Source organism: Entelurus aequoreus, linkage group LG18 (genome assembly GCF_033978785.1).
Source record: "Entelurus aequoreus isolate RoL-2023_Sb linkage group LG18, RoL_Eaeq_v1.1, whole genome shotgun sequence".
In the NCBI taxonomy this organism is placed as follows: domain Eukaryota; kingdom Metazoa; phylum Chordata; class Actinopteri; order Syngnathiformes; family Syngnathidae; genus Entelurus; species Entelurus aequoreus.
This window is the reverse complement of record NC_084748.1, coordinates 15,538,492-15,553,409: the sequence shown is the minus strand read 5'-3', so window position 1 is coordinate 15,553,409 and position 14,918 is coordinate 15,538,492. Positions and strand designations below refer to the sequence as shown.

Sequence of the window (14,918 nt, the reverse complement as noted above, 5' to 3'; positions counted from 1 at the left end):
TAAGTTATGTTAACGCGTGATACATACAGGTTAACGACAATAAATCAATGTTATTTTACGGTAAAACCATGTTTTCTCACAATAGATTGTTACCTTCCGATAGATTGGTTTACTATCCGATAAATCTGTGAAGACTGACTAAGCCTACAATAAAGTCATGTTTATGTACAACATATCTTTGTTAACCTACAACTAAGTTATGTAAACTTGCGATAAATACAGGTTAACTAACCAAAGTCCATCTTTAGCTACAATCAATCGTTAACTTACGATAATGCCATGTTTTTTTCACGATAGAATACAATATTTGACCATACTTTATTGCCATTGTCCTTAAAAAGTACAGTGAAATTGTTTATGCGTTACATATCTTCGTTAACTTAGGACAACGTTTTGTTAACTCGCAATAAGTACACGTTAACTTGAAAAAAGTCTAAAGTAATAGATTAACTATTAACTATGTTGACCGACAACGGCTCAACTTACCTTAGGACAAATCCAAGTTAGCGTGCGATAAAGCTGTGTTATCGTACAATTAATTTGTATCAAATCCACCTTATTTATTATTTTGTTTGTGCATCATGCTGCTGTAGTTCGGCATGGCGAGATAAAACTTAGAGAGTGTGACTCTGTGCACTGTAAACATTTATTACTGTACGATACTTGCTTGGCTGTAAGAGTGTATGTGTGTGTACTCTGAGTGTATCATTTTAACGACCAACACGAGGCCCAATCAAGAAAAATGAAGTGCCAGGCCAATTATTATGAAGTTAACGACATGAGCGCTGGCACTTAAAAAGACTCTTTGAGCGACATCATGACATGCAGTCTGCCAGTGTGTGTGTGTGCGAGAGTGTGTGTGCATGTGTGTCTGTGTGTTTGTATGATGACGGGCATGAGGCCTGGAAATACTGTATGTGAGTATTCCAGAGCTGCACGCTTTGAGGGGTTTTTTTTGTGTTGTTGTGGAGATTCCACGCTAGCTGTTGGGCAGACATCAGTCGACCGTCGCACAACAACAAAATAAATAAAAACACAGCAGAATGCCATCCTTCTGCATGGTTAAAACCTGGTGAGGAGTTCTGTTGTATCACTTTAAACACACTGCTGACAGTTACACCGTGTGAAGTAGACACAAAGCCAATCCTAACCAGGAACAAGACACAACAGACTACAGCTTCTAAGCAGTAAAATGCACTTTCAAGGCAAATAACCATCCATTTTAACTTAGGATAATTAAATGTTAAGTTACAATAATTGAACCTCAACTTACAATAAATGCATGTTAACTTACAACTACTGATAACCGCTTGCTAATATACAACGAATGCATTTTAACTTACGATAAATGCATGCCAATTCTTAAGATAATACATGGTAAATTACTATAAATGCAAGCTTACTCTTAAGATAAGTGTATGTAACTTTCAATACATGCGCATGAATGTATCGAACTCTATGTAATTAACTCTATGTATGTAACTCTTACGAAAAATGCATGTTCACCTACAATAATTGCATATTTACTTACAATAAATGCATGCTAACTTACAATACCTGGATGCTAACTTTCAATAAATGAAGGCTAACTTAATGCAACTTTTAAGCAGTAAAATGCACTTTCAAAGCGAGTAACCATTAATTTTAATTTAGGATAATTAAACGTTAAGTTACAATAATTGAACCTCAACTTACAATAAATGCATGTTAACTTATGAAAGTGTATTGCTAACTACTGATAACTGCATGATGATTTACAATGAATGCATGTTAACTTAGGACAAATGCATGCTAACTCTTAAAATAAATGCATTTTAGATAAATGCATTTTAACTTACGATCAATGCATGCTAATTCTTAAGATAAATGCACGCTAACTTAATATAAATGCATGCTAACTGTTAAGATACATGTATGTTACTTTCGATACATGCATGCTAACTCTTACGAAAAATGCATCTTCACCTACAATAATTGCATGTTTACTTAGAATAAATGCATGCTAACTTACAATAACTGGATGCTAACTTTCAACGAATGAACACTAACTTAGTGCAACTTTTGCGCAGTACAATACACTTTCAAGGCGAGTAACCATTCATTTTAACTTAGGATAACTAAACGTTAAGTTAAATAATTGAACCTCAGCTACAAACAATAAATGCATGTTAACTTACGAAATTTTATTGCTAACTACTGATAACTGCAAGCTAATTTTACAATAAATGCATGTTAACTTAGGACAACTGCATGCTAACTCTTACAATAAATGCATTTTAACTTACGATAAATGCATGCTAATTCTCAAAATAAATGCATACTAATTTACGAATAATGCATGTTAACTTACGATAATTGCATGCTAAATTACAATAAATGCATGTTAATTTTCAAAAATTGCATGTTAACTCACCATAAATGTATGTCAACTCTTATGGTAATACATAATAACTTACAATAAATGCATGCCACCTCTTACGATAAATTAATGTTAATTTACGGTAAATGCATGCAAACACTTACGATAAATGCATATTAACTGGCATGCTAACTCTTAACTCTTACAATAAACGCATGTTAACCTACGATAATTGCATGTTATCTTACAATAAATGCATGTTAACTTACGATAATTGCATGTTATCTTACAATAAATGCATGTTAACTTACGATAATTGCATGTTAACTTACAATTATTGCATGTCAACTGTTACAATAAATCCATGTTAACTTACAATAAGTTATGTCATGCCTGTTAGCTTTCACATACAATAAATCTGTGTCAGCTAACGATAAACCCACCATGACGTATCTTGAACCATACATAACATTGCTATCCAAGGCAAAGCATGCATTTTCACGTTTTGTATTTGCATCCAAAAAACACTACTACAAAGCATGAACTCACATTTGGAGGTACAGGTTTCTTATCGGGCAGACCTTTACGATCAATCTATTGTAACGTCGCATAAGTCTGCGTTGGCATGCGATACACCCCAAATTGACGTACAAAAACATAACATTGCTATACAGACAAAGCATGCATCAACTTGTTTTGTATTTGTATCCAAAAAACACTGCTGTAAAGATGGACACAGATTTAGATATACGAAAAATAAACTTTAACACGTAACAAATCTGCATCAGCTTACAAAACCCACGTTATGTCCAGCAAAACTACCATAACTATCTCGGTCCGACAAAGCATACATTTTCAACTTTTGTATTTGTATCCAAAAAACAACAAAAGAATGGATTTGGACAGTGGCAATAAATCAACACTGCATCCTTATGAAGGCCAGCCAACAACATCCCATCATCAACCCGAAACTGTTAAGCACTAAAACAGGAACAATTTTGCATTTTGACATTTGATGCAAGTAGAGTGTTATTTTCTGTACTGTCAGTATCAGTGGAGTAGAGTGAATGATTAATATTACAGTATATGAAGACATTGTTACTTCCAATATGTTAACTTGCAACCTTTAAAAGACCAAACACATCCATTGCAATGAGGACATCCCAAAATAAAAATATTGTCAAAGTGGATTATCAGAGAGATAACGAGCAAGAAAAAGTTGTTGCTGCTTACCGGGGAGCAGCGTCCATCCACAAGCGGTCACTGCGGGTCCGCTGTGCGCCCTGAGCTCCTCCAGGAGCCTCTGTGCTCCATCTGACAGCCACCCGGTTGGTCCTCCTCCTCTTATTCTTCTTCTTCTTCTTAGTCCTCCTCTTTTATCCCAACTGAATCAATCCACAGGATGGATGGATGGAGCTGTATATAAAAAAAAGAAAAAAAGAAAAAAGAAAGAACAAAAAGGTAAGTCCAGAATGAGGTTGGGGGAGGGGGAGGGGGGGAAGTTGTTTAAGTTAAGTTAAGGACCGGGCCACCCCCGACTGTTTGTGCGCCCCCTTTGCCGCCGGACGCGTTGTGGTGTCAGGTAGAGGAGTTCATCAGCACCGGGGGGAGAGGAGAGAGAGAGAGAGAGAGAGAGAGAGAGAGTGAGAGTGAGAGTGAGAGAGGGAGAGGGGGAGAGAGAGAGAGAGAGAGAGAGAGAGAGAGAGAGAGAGAGAGAAGGGGAGGGTGAGAGAGGCGTCAAGGTAGCGGGATATAAGATAAGATATGCTGGAAACACTTGCTTGGCTGCTTTCAAAATAAAACACACTCAGGAAGTAAAACAGAATATACTCATTTCTGATTTTTTTTTTTTTTTGGAATAGCAATTTTCTCACCCGCCCATTTAAGTATCCATTCTTAAAATAAGATTTGTTCTCCTCAAACAACTGCATGTCATAAAAGGCAGTAATGATATTATTTGGTTGGTATGTTTACATGGTTAACAGAATTGCAAAAGGACTGTATGTTCACGATGAACAAATTAAAGGTATTTTCGTTGAGCTTTAAAATGTTCATGTATCAGTATGGTAAATATTGGTCCTGTATTTGTATGCTATCAGATCAACACCAAAAATTACCAAAAGTATTGACCAGCCCTAATTAGAGATGTCCGATAATGGCTTTATTGCCGATATACAATATTCCGATATGGTCCAACTCTTAATTACCGATTCCGATATCAACCGATACCGATATATTCAGTCGTGGAATTAACACATTGTTGTGCCTAATTTTGTTGTGATGCCCTGCTGGATGCATTAAACAATGTAACAAGGTTTTCCAAAATAAATCAACTCAAGTTATGGAAAAAAAATGCCAACATGGCACTGCCATATTTATTATTGAAGTCACAAAGTGCATTATTTTTTTTAACATGCCTCAAAACAGCAGCTTGGAATTTGGGACATGCTCTCCCTGTGAGAGCATGAGGAGGTTGAGGCGGGCGGGGTTAGGGGGGTGTGGTTGAGGTGGGAGTGGGGGTGGAGGGTTTGGGGGTACTGGGGGGTGTATATTGTAGCGTCCCGAAAGAGTTAGTGCTGCAAGGGGTTCTGGGTATTTGTTCTGTTGTGTTTATGTTGTGTTACGGTGCAGATGTTCTCCCGAAATGTGTTTGTCATTCTTGTTTGGTGTGGGTTCACAGTGTGGCGCATATTTGTAACAGTGTTAAAGTTGTTTACACGGCTACCCTCAGTGTGACCTGTATGGCTGTTGACCAAGTATGCCTTGCATTCACTTGTGTGTGTGAAAAGCCGTAGATATTATGTGATTGGGCCGGCACGCAAAGGCAGTGCCTTTAAGGTTTATTGGCGCTCTGTACTTCTCCCTACGTCCGTGTACCACTCCGTACAGCAGCGTTTTAAAAAGTCATACATTTTACTTTTTGAAACCGATACTTTCCGATATTACATTTTAAAAGCATTTATCGGCCGATAATATCAGCAGTCCGATATTATCGGACATCTCTAGCCCTAATACTTATATATCGCTCTAAATTCATTTCAACTTACGGAAAGTCCACGACAAATTCAGAAATTCTTGCTGACTTACAGTAAATCTATGTAATGGTTGGTAAAATGAACTAACGATATTTAAGCGTTAACTTACAAAAACTCTACCATAACTTACGATGTATCTACAAATTTACGTTAACATACAGTAAATGTATGCTGAAATTAATAAATTCATGTCAACTTATGTTATTTCAGCATTACTTAACAATAACTATATCAACCAACAATAAGTCTGTGTCAACTTAGGATTCAAAGTCAATGAATCAATGCGAACTTAACGATATTTCAGCGTTAACTTGTGATGACTTTGTCATTAAACGATGAATTTCATTTGGCTTATGACAAATTCACGCTAACTTTGGGTCAGTTCAATTACTTACGATATTTCAGTATTCCTGGTGATAACTCAACATACGATACATGCACATTGAGCGAGGCTATGACACATTTATGTTAACTTACAATTAATGTATTTTAGGTTCGGTAAAATGAACTTACCATGTTTCAGCAGTAACCTACATAAACTATCTCAACTTACTATGTATCCACATTGAGCTAAGCTATGACATGTTTATCTACGGACAACAAATGTATGCTGAAATTAATAAATTAATGTCCACCTACGATATTTCAGCGTTACGTTACCATAACTACATCAACTAACAATACGTCTGAGTCAATTTAGGATATATATTCACATTGACCGAGGACAAATGTGTTAACTTACAATAAATTCATGTTAGTTCAATAAATCAATAAATCTACGCTAGGGTGTGTTTAATTACCTTACGATATTTCAGTGTTAACTTGTGATAACTCTGCCTGTACTTACGGTATATCCTCTTAGACTAACGACGAATTCATTTTAGCTTACAATAAATCTACGCTAGATTTGGTAAATTGACTACGATATGTCAGCATTAACTTATAAAAACTCTACCTCAACTTACAATATACACACATTGATCTACAACATTCGAAGACCTCAATGAGAAATAAAAACTATGGACCCAGATTTCCCTCGCCCGGACGCGGGTCACCGGGGCCCCCCTCTGGAGCCAGGCCCGGAGGTGGGGCACGATGGCGAGCGCCTGGTGGCCGGGCCTGTCCCCATGGGGCCCGGCCGGGCACAGCCCGAAGAGGCAACGTGGGTTCCCCCTCCAATGGGCTCACCACCCATGGCAGGGGTCATAGAGGTCGGGTGTGATGTGAGCTGGGCGGCAGCCGAAGGCAGGGCACTTGGCGGTCCGATCCTCGGCTACAGAAGCTAGCTCTTGGGACGTGGAACGTCACCTCGCTGGGGGGGAAGGAGCCTGAGCTAGTGCGCGAGGTGGAGAAGTTCCGACTAGACATAGTCGGACTCACTTCGACGCACAGCAAGGGCTCTGGAACCAGTTCTCTCGAGAGGGGCTGGACTCTCTTCTACTCTGGCGTTGCCGGCAGTGAGAGGCGACGGGCTGGGGTGGCAATTCTTGTTTCCCCCCGGCTCAGAGCCTGCATGTTGGAGTTCAACCCGGTGGACGAGAGGGTAGCTTCCCTCCGCCTTCGGGTGGGGGAACGGGTCCTGACTGTGGTTTGCGCTTACGCGCCAAACCGCAGCTCAGAGTACCCACCCTTTTTGGATTCATTCGAGGGAGTAATTGAGAGTGCTCCCCCGGGTGATTCCCTCGTTCTACTGGGGGACTTCAACGCTCATGTTGGCAGCGACAGTGAAACCTGGAGAGGCGTGATTGGGAAGAATGGCTGCCCGGATCTGAACCCGAGCGGTGTTTTGTTATTGGACTTTTGTGCCCGTCACAGATTGTCCATAACGAACACCATGTTCAAACACAAGGGTGTCCATATGTGCACTTGGCACCAGGACACCCTAGGCCGCAGTTCCATGATCGACTTTGTAGTTGTGTCGTCGGATTTGTGGCCTCATGTTTTGGACACCCGGGTGAAGAGAGGGGCGGAGCTTTCTACCGATCACCACCTGGTGGTGAGTTGGCTGAGATGGTGGGGGAGGATGCCGGACAGACCTGGCAGGCCCAAACGCATTGTGAGGGTTTGCTGGGAACGTCTGGCAGAGTCTCCTGTCAGCGAGAGTTTCAATTCCCACCTCCGGATGAACTTTGAACATGTCACGAGGGAGGTGCTGGACATTGAGTCCGAGTGGACCATGTTCCGCACCTCTATTGTCGAGGCGGCTGATAGGAGCTGTGGCCGCAAGGTAGTTGGTGCCTGTCGTGGCGGTAATCCTAGAACCCGTTGGTGGACACCGGCGGTGAGGGATGCCGTCAAGCTGAAGAAGGAGTCCTATCGGGTTATTTTGGCTCATAGGACTCCTGAGGCAGCGGACAGGTACCGACAGGCCAAGCGGTGTGCGGCTTCGGCTGTCGCGGAGGCAAAAACTCGGACATGGGAGGAGTTCGGGGAAGCCATGGAAAACGACTTCCGGACGGCTTCGAAGCGATTCTGGACCACCATCCGCCGCCTCAGGAAGGGGAAGCAGTGCGCTATCAACACCGTGTACGGTGAGGATGGTGTTCTGCTGACCTCGACTGCGGATGTTGTGGATCGGTGGAGGGAATACTTCGAAGACCTCCTCAATCCCACCAACACGTCTTCCTATGAGGAAGCAGTGCCTGGGGAATCTGTGGTGGGCTCTCCTATTTCTGGGGCTGAGGTTGCTGAGGTAGTTAAAAAGCTCCTCGGTGGCAAGGCCCCGGGGGTGGATGAGATCCGCCCAGAGTTCCTTAAGGCTCTGGATGCTGTGGGGCTGTCTTGGTTGACAAGACTCTGCAGCATCGCGTGGACATCGGGGGCGGTACCTCTGGATTGGCAGACCGGGGTGGTGGTTCCTCTCTTTAAGAAGGGGAACCGGAGGGTGTGTTCTAACTATCGTGGGATCACACTCCTCAGCCTTCCCGGTAAGGTCTATTCAGGTGTACTAGAGAGGAGGCTACGCTGGATAGTCGAACCTCGGATTCAGGAGGAACAGTGTGGTTTTCGTCCTGGTCGTGGAACTGTGGACCAGCTCTATACTCTCGGCAGGGTCCTTGAGGGTGCATGGGAGTTTGCCCAACCAGTCTACATGTGTTTTGTGGACTTGGAGAAGGCATTCGACCGTGTCCCTCGGGAAGTCCTGTGGGGAGTGCTCAGAGAGTATGGGGTATCGGACTGTCTGATTGTGGCGGTCCGCTCCCTGTATGATCAGTGCCAGAGTTTGGTCCGCATTGCCGGCAGTAAGTCGGACACGTTTCCAGTGAGGGTTGGACTCCGCCAAGGCTGCCCTTTGTCACCGATTCTGTTCATAACTTTTATGGACAGAATTTCTAGGCGCAGTCAAGGCGTTGAGGGGATCTGGTTTGGTGGCTGCAGGATTAGGTCTCTGCTTTTTGCAGATGATGTGGTCCTGATGGCTTCATCTGGCCAGGATCTTCAGCTCTCGCTGGATCGGTTCGCAGCTGAGTGTGAAGCGACTGGGATGAGAATCAGCACCTCCAAGTCCAAATCCATGGTTCTCGCCCGGAAAAGGGTGGAGTGCCATCTCCGGGTTGCGGAGGAGACCCTGCCCCAAGTGGAGGAGTTCAAGTACCTCGGAGTCTTGTTCACGAGTGAGGGAAGAGTGGATCGTGAGATCGACAGGCGGATCGGTGCGGCGTCTTCAATAATGCGGACGCTGTATCGATCCGTTGTGGTGAAGAAGGAGCTGAACCGGAAAGCAAAGCTCTCAATTTACCGGTCGATCTACGTTCCCATCCTCACCTATGGTCATGAGCTTTGGGTTATGACCGAAAGGACAAGATCACGGGTACAAGCGGCCGAAATGAGTTTCCTCCGCCGGGTGGCGGGGCTCTCCCTTAGAGATAGGGTGAGAAGCTCTGCCATCCGGGGGGAGCTCAAAGTAAAGCTGCTGCTCCTCCACATCGAGAGGAGCCAGATAAGGTGGTTCGGGCATCTGGTCAGGATGCCACCCGAACGCCTCCCTAGGGAGGTGTTTAGGGCACGTCCGACCGGTAGGAGGCCACGGGGAAGACCCAGGACACGTTGGGAAGACTATGTCTCCCGGCTGGCCTGGGAACGCCTCGGGATCCCCCGGGAGGAGTTGGACGAAGTGGCTGGGGAGAGGGAAGTCTGGGCTTCCCTGCTTAAGCTGCTGCCCCCGCGACCCGACCTCGGATAAGCGGAAGAAGATGGATGGATGGATGGATGATCTACAACACATTTTTGTTGACGTACAATAATATTTTAGCGTTACCTTACGATACCTATATCAATTAATGATAAATCCGTGTCAACTTAAGTATATCCCCGTTGACCTACGACAAATGTGTTAACTTACAATAAATCCCCGTCAAGTTCAACAAATTAATATGAACTTACAATATTTCAGCTTAACTTTTGATAACTATGTCAATCAACAATGAATTCCATTTGACTTACGACAAATTCATGCTAGCTTAAAATACATCTGTTTGGGTCAGTTCAATAACCTTATGATATTTTAGTGTAAACTTTTGAAAGCTCTACCTCAACATACGATATATCCACACCGAGGTAGGCTACAACAATTTTTTGTTAACTTACACAAAATCTATGTTAGGCTTGGTAAAATTAACTTACAATATTTTTTCAGCTAAAACCTACAAAAATTACTGCAACTCACGATGTATCCACATCTAAGGTACGACAAATGAATATCAACAAACAATAAATCTAAGCGGACATTACTAATACCTCACGATATTTCAGTATTAAATTGTGATAACTCTACCACAACTTACGATCTATCCCCATTGATTAACGAAAAATTATTGTTAACTTAAACAATAAATCTATGCTGACATCAGTAAATTAAGTTTAGTAAATTAATATGAATTTACGATATTTCAGCTTGAACTTGTAAGTCAATTAACAATAAATCCATTTTGACAAATTAAAATAAATCTATATTAGAGTCAGTTCAATTACTTTGATATTTCAGTGTTAACTTGTGATAACGCTACTTCAACTTACGATATACTGTATACACATTGACTAACAACATGTTCATGTTAACTTACAATAAATCTTGGCCAAGGTCAATAAATGAATGTTAACTTACAATATTTCAGTTTTATAGCCTTATATGTACATTAAATAACGATGAATCTCTGTCAATTTACGATATATTTACGTTGAACTATGACACATTTGCACTTACTTACGATAAATCTATTTTAACTTAAGGAAATCAACATGAACTCACAACAATCCAGCCTTAACTTATGACAATTACATCAACTAACGATTAATCAATCTTTATTAATACGATACACTTTATACATCTCCTGATTTGTATTTTCTTACATAAATTGCAACAACTAGCAAAGTAATTGACTTTCGCACCTTTCTCAGTCTCTATTCTGAATGTCCTGCAGCGTTTGAGCCCAGCGGACATCTGGTCAGCAGTCGACCGTGAGCAGATGTGTGAGGGTCAAAGTTCAAATGATGCGCGACAATCCCTTCAATGTCGGCCTTGGTTTGCCTTTGAGTTACAGCTGTAAAATGGCACAAAAGCGACATAGAAAATGAACAGTATTGCAGGGTCAATACACAACAACTTGTCGCCTAAGGCCGTAAACAAACGGTGTCAGGGTCAGTAACGTTGTTTGTCATTTGCAGAGCTGGAGAACGAGGATCATTAAATTTGATTCATTGGCTGCCATCACACATCAAGAACAATCACGCTTAACCACTCATACTCTATTAAATTGAGTTACGATAAATGTACGTCAACTGACGATGAATCCACGCTAACCGACAATATTAAGTTGGGATAAATCTACACTACCGTTCAAAAGTTTGGGGTCACCCAAACAATTTTGTGGAATAGCCTTCATTTCTAAGAACAAGAATAGACTGTCGAGTTTCAGATGAAAGTTCTCTTTTTCTGGCCATTTTGAGCGTTTAATTGACCCCACAAATGTGATGCTCCAGAAACTCAATCTGCTCAAAGGAAGGTCAGTTTTGTAGCTTCTGTAACAAGCTAAACTGTTTTCAGATGTGTGAACATGATTGCACAAGGGTTTTCTAATCATCAATTAGCCTTCTGAGCCAATGAGCAAACACATTGTACCATTAGAACACTGGAGTGATAGTTGCTGGAAATGGGCCTCTATACACCTATGTAGATATTGCACCAAAAACCAGACATTTGCAGCTAGAATAGTCATTTACCACATTAGCAATGTATAGAGTGTATTTCTTTAAAGTTAAGACTAGTTTAAAGTTATCTTCATTGAAAAGTACAGTGCTTTTCCTTCAAAAATAAGGACATTTCAATGTGACCCCAAACTTTTAGTGTATGTTAATTTACAAAAGCTGTATGTCCACTTATAGTCAAGTATTATACCAATTTTAAATTGCACTAAATCCATGTTAGTGTGCGACAACAGTATGTTAATTAACTTAAATTTATGATAAATGCATGTTAACATAGAAAACCCCTGTTAACATCCAACACAAATGTATACTAAATTCATGCTAACCTAAGACAAATATACATTAACATACATTGTTAACGTACAATACATCTGAGTTAATTTACAACAAAATCCCGTTAACTCACAACATATATGTTAACATTTTCTGTTAAATCCGGTTGACCGCCAATTAATTTATATCAAATTGTGATGAATCTACGTTAGCTTACAATAAATGCATGTTTATCTAAAATGAATGTATGTCCATTCTTGATAACCCAATATCAATTTAAAACTAATCCATGTTAACTTTCAACACTTTGTTATTAATTTACACTAAATTCATGCTACCTATGACAAATGCAAGTTATGTAATTTACAATAAAGGGGTGTTAACACACAATAATATCCAACATACAACTAAATCATGTCATTTACGACACATCCATATTAATTTCCGTTAAATCTATGTAAATTAATTTTAAATGTACAGTATATTAAATTGCAATAAATCTATGTTACCTTACAGTAAACATATGTTAATTTTTAGTAACCCCAAGTTTATATGTAATACAAATATGTTAATATACAATTTAAATATGGTAATTCACTATAAACCCATGCTAACATACGACAAATACACATGATTACATGTTAAAATATACTGAACAAAAATATAAACGCAACACTTTTGTTTTTGCTTACATTCTTCATGAGTTGAACTCAATCTGTGTTAGTGAGCATTTTTTCTTTGCCAAGATAATCCATCCCACCTCACCTCACAGGTGTGGCACATCAATATGCTGATTTAACAGCATAATTACTGCACATGTGTGCCTTAGGCTGCCCAGAATAAAAGACCACTCTGAAATGTTCACTTTTGTCAGGTTGAGAACCCGATGAGGACAACGAGCATGCAGATGAGCTTCACTGAGACGGTTTCTCAAAGTTTGTGTAGAAATTATTTGGTTATGCGAACCAATTGTTGCAACAGCTGTCTGGGTGGCTGGCTTCAGAAAATCATGGAGGTGTACCTGCTGGATGTGGAGGTCCTGGGCTGGTGTGGTTACACATGGTCTATGGTTGTGAGGCCGGTTGGATGTACTGCCAAATTTTCTGATACGGCTTTGGAGGCGTCTTATGATAGAGAAAAGAACATTCAATTCACGGGCAAAAACTCTGGTGGACTTTTCTGCAGTCAGCATGCCACGTGTGATAAAACTGCACATTTGCCTTTTACTGTGGGCAGCCAAAGGAACACCTGTGCAATAATCATGCTGTTTTATCAGCATCTTGATATGCCACACCTGTAAGGTGGGAGGGATTTTCTTGACAAAGAAAAAATGCTTACTAACACAGATTTAGACAGATTTGTAAACGGTATTTGAGAATATTTTTTTGTGTAAATAGTAAAAGATTTTGATATTTGAGTTTAACTCAGTTTAACTTGTTTATATTTTTGTTCAGTGTACAATACAAAAGTGTTAATTTAAACACAATCCATGCTAGCCTACGATAAAATAGACCTTAACTTGAAATGGAAACATTATTATATAACGCTAAGTGCTGTTACCATACAATAAAACTAAGTGATTTTAAAGATATTCAAGTTAATTTATCCCACACATCCAGATAACACATTAGCGTGAGTTTACGCTAATTTACGTTTAATTCGTGTTAACATACTAACCCAGGGGTGTCCAAACTACGGCCCGCGGGCCAAGTACGACCCGCCGGTGTCTTCAGTATGGCCCACGAGATGTCACAAGTTTAATAAGGAACCTGGCCTCACAGTGTGCCTACATATTCATTTTGATTTTTTTGACAGATCTTGTGTACAGGGTGACTACAGCAGGTCAAAAACCATGTATTTTACTTTGAAATGTACACAGCACAACATTTACCCATATGACCTAATCCAAATAACTTTTCCCACTCACGGCGCAAACTGCAACCAACACAAAAAGTCAACACACATGGTCACACATAACACAACCTGCCTACTGAACTTTGTGGCTACTACATCAAATCACTATACATAGTTAAAAAATGACACCGATTTAAAATCACGACAATGCATGATGGGAAAAATGCTAAATACTCTCCACACTTATCCATGTTTGCCGCATTTTAGCTGCTTGATATTTCTGATTGATTACAAAACTTTAAGGAAGTCGTCACGGAAGTAAACAAGGTAGGAGTCCAACTTTCACATACTCTTAATATCCAATTATATTAATCATTAATTATATATCCATTATATTACTATAATATGTATATATATAAATACACATATATACAGTTACACAGGCTATAGACCTGTATGTATGTGTGTATAAAGATATATATATGTATATATATATATATATATATATATATATACACACACACACTACCGTTCAAAAGTTTGGGGTCACCCAAACAATTTTGTGGAATATCCTTCATTTCTAAGAACAAGAATAGACTGTCGAGTTTCAGATGAAAGTTATCTTTTTCTGGCCATTTTGAGCGTTTAATTGACCCCACAAATGTGATGCTCCAGAAACTCAATCTGCTCAAAGGAAGGTCAGTTTTGTAGCTTCTGTGACGAGCTAAACTGTTTTCAGATGTGTGAACATGATTGCACAAGGGTTTTCTAATCATCAATTAGCCTTCTGAGCCAATGAGCAAACACATTGTACCATTAGAACACTGGAGTGGTAGTTGCTGGAAATGGGCCTCTATACACCTATGTAGATATTGCACCAAAAACCAGACATTTGCAGCTAGAATAGTATAGAGTGTATTTCTTTAAAGTTAAGACTAGTTTAAAGTTATCTTCATTGAAAAGTACAGTGCTTTTCCTTCAAAAATAAGGACATTTCAATGTGACCCCAAACTTTTTGAACGGTAGTGTATGTATATATATATATATATATATATATATATATATATATATATATATATATATATATATATATATATATATATATATATATATATATATATGACATGCAGTTGGCTTTCGGCCCCCAGCCAAATTTTTTTTCACCCCAATGCGGCCACCAAGTCAAAAAGTTT

General features: G+C 40.1%; 1 protein-coding gene across 5 annotated transcripts in view; it reads right to left on the bottom strand.

The window, feature by feature from the left end:
- The window catches only part of LOC133633853 (voltage-dependent T-type calcium channel subunit alpha-1H-like), a 160,403-nt gene extending 147,440 nt beyond the window's left edge, over positions 1–12,963 (bottom strand). For all 5 annotated transcript variants that reach the window (XR_009821842.1, XR_009821843.1, XM_062026598.1 and 2 more), the window contains exons 1-3: positions 12,893–12,963; positions 10,783–10,934; positions 3,593–3,775 (exon numbers count right to left, since the gene is read on the bottom strand). The gene's annotated coding sequence lies outside the window, so the exon portion shown is untranslated. The remainder of the gene's footprint in view (positions 1–3,592; positions 3,776–10,782; positions 10,935–12,892) is intronic.
- Between the last annotated feature and the right edge of the window lie 1,955 nt (positions 12,964–14,918).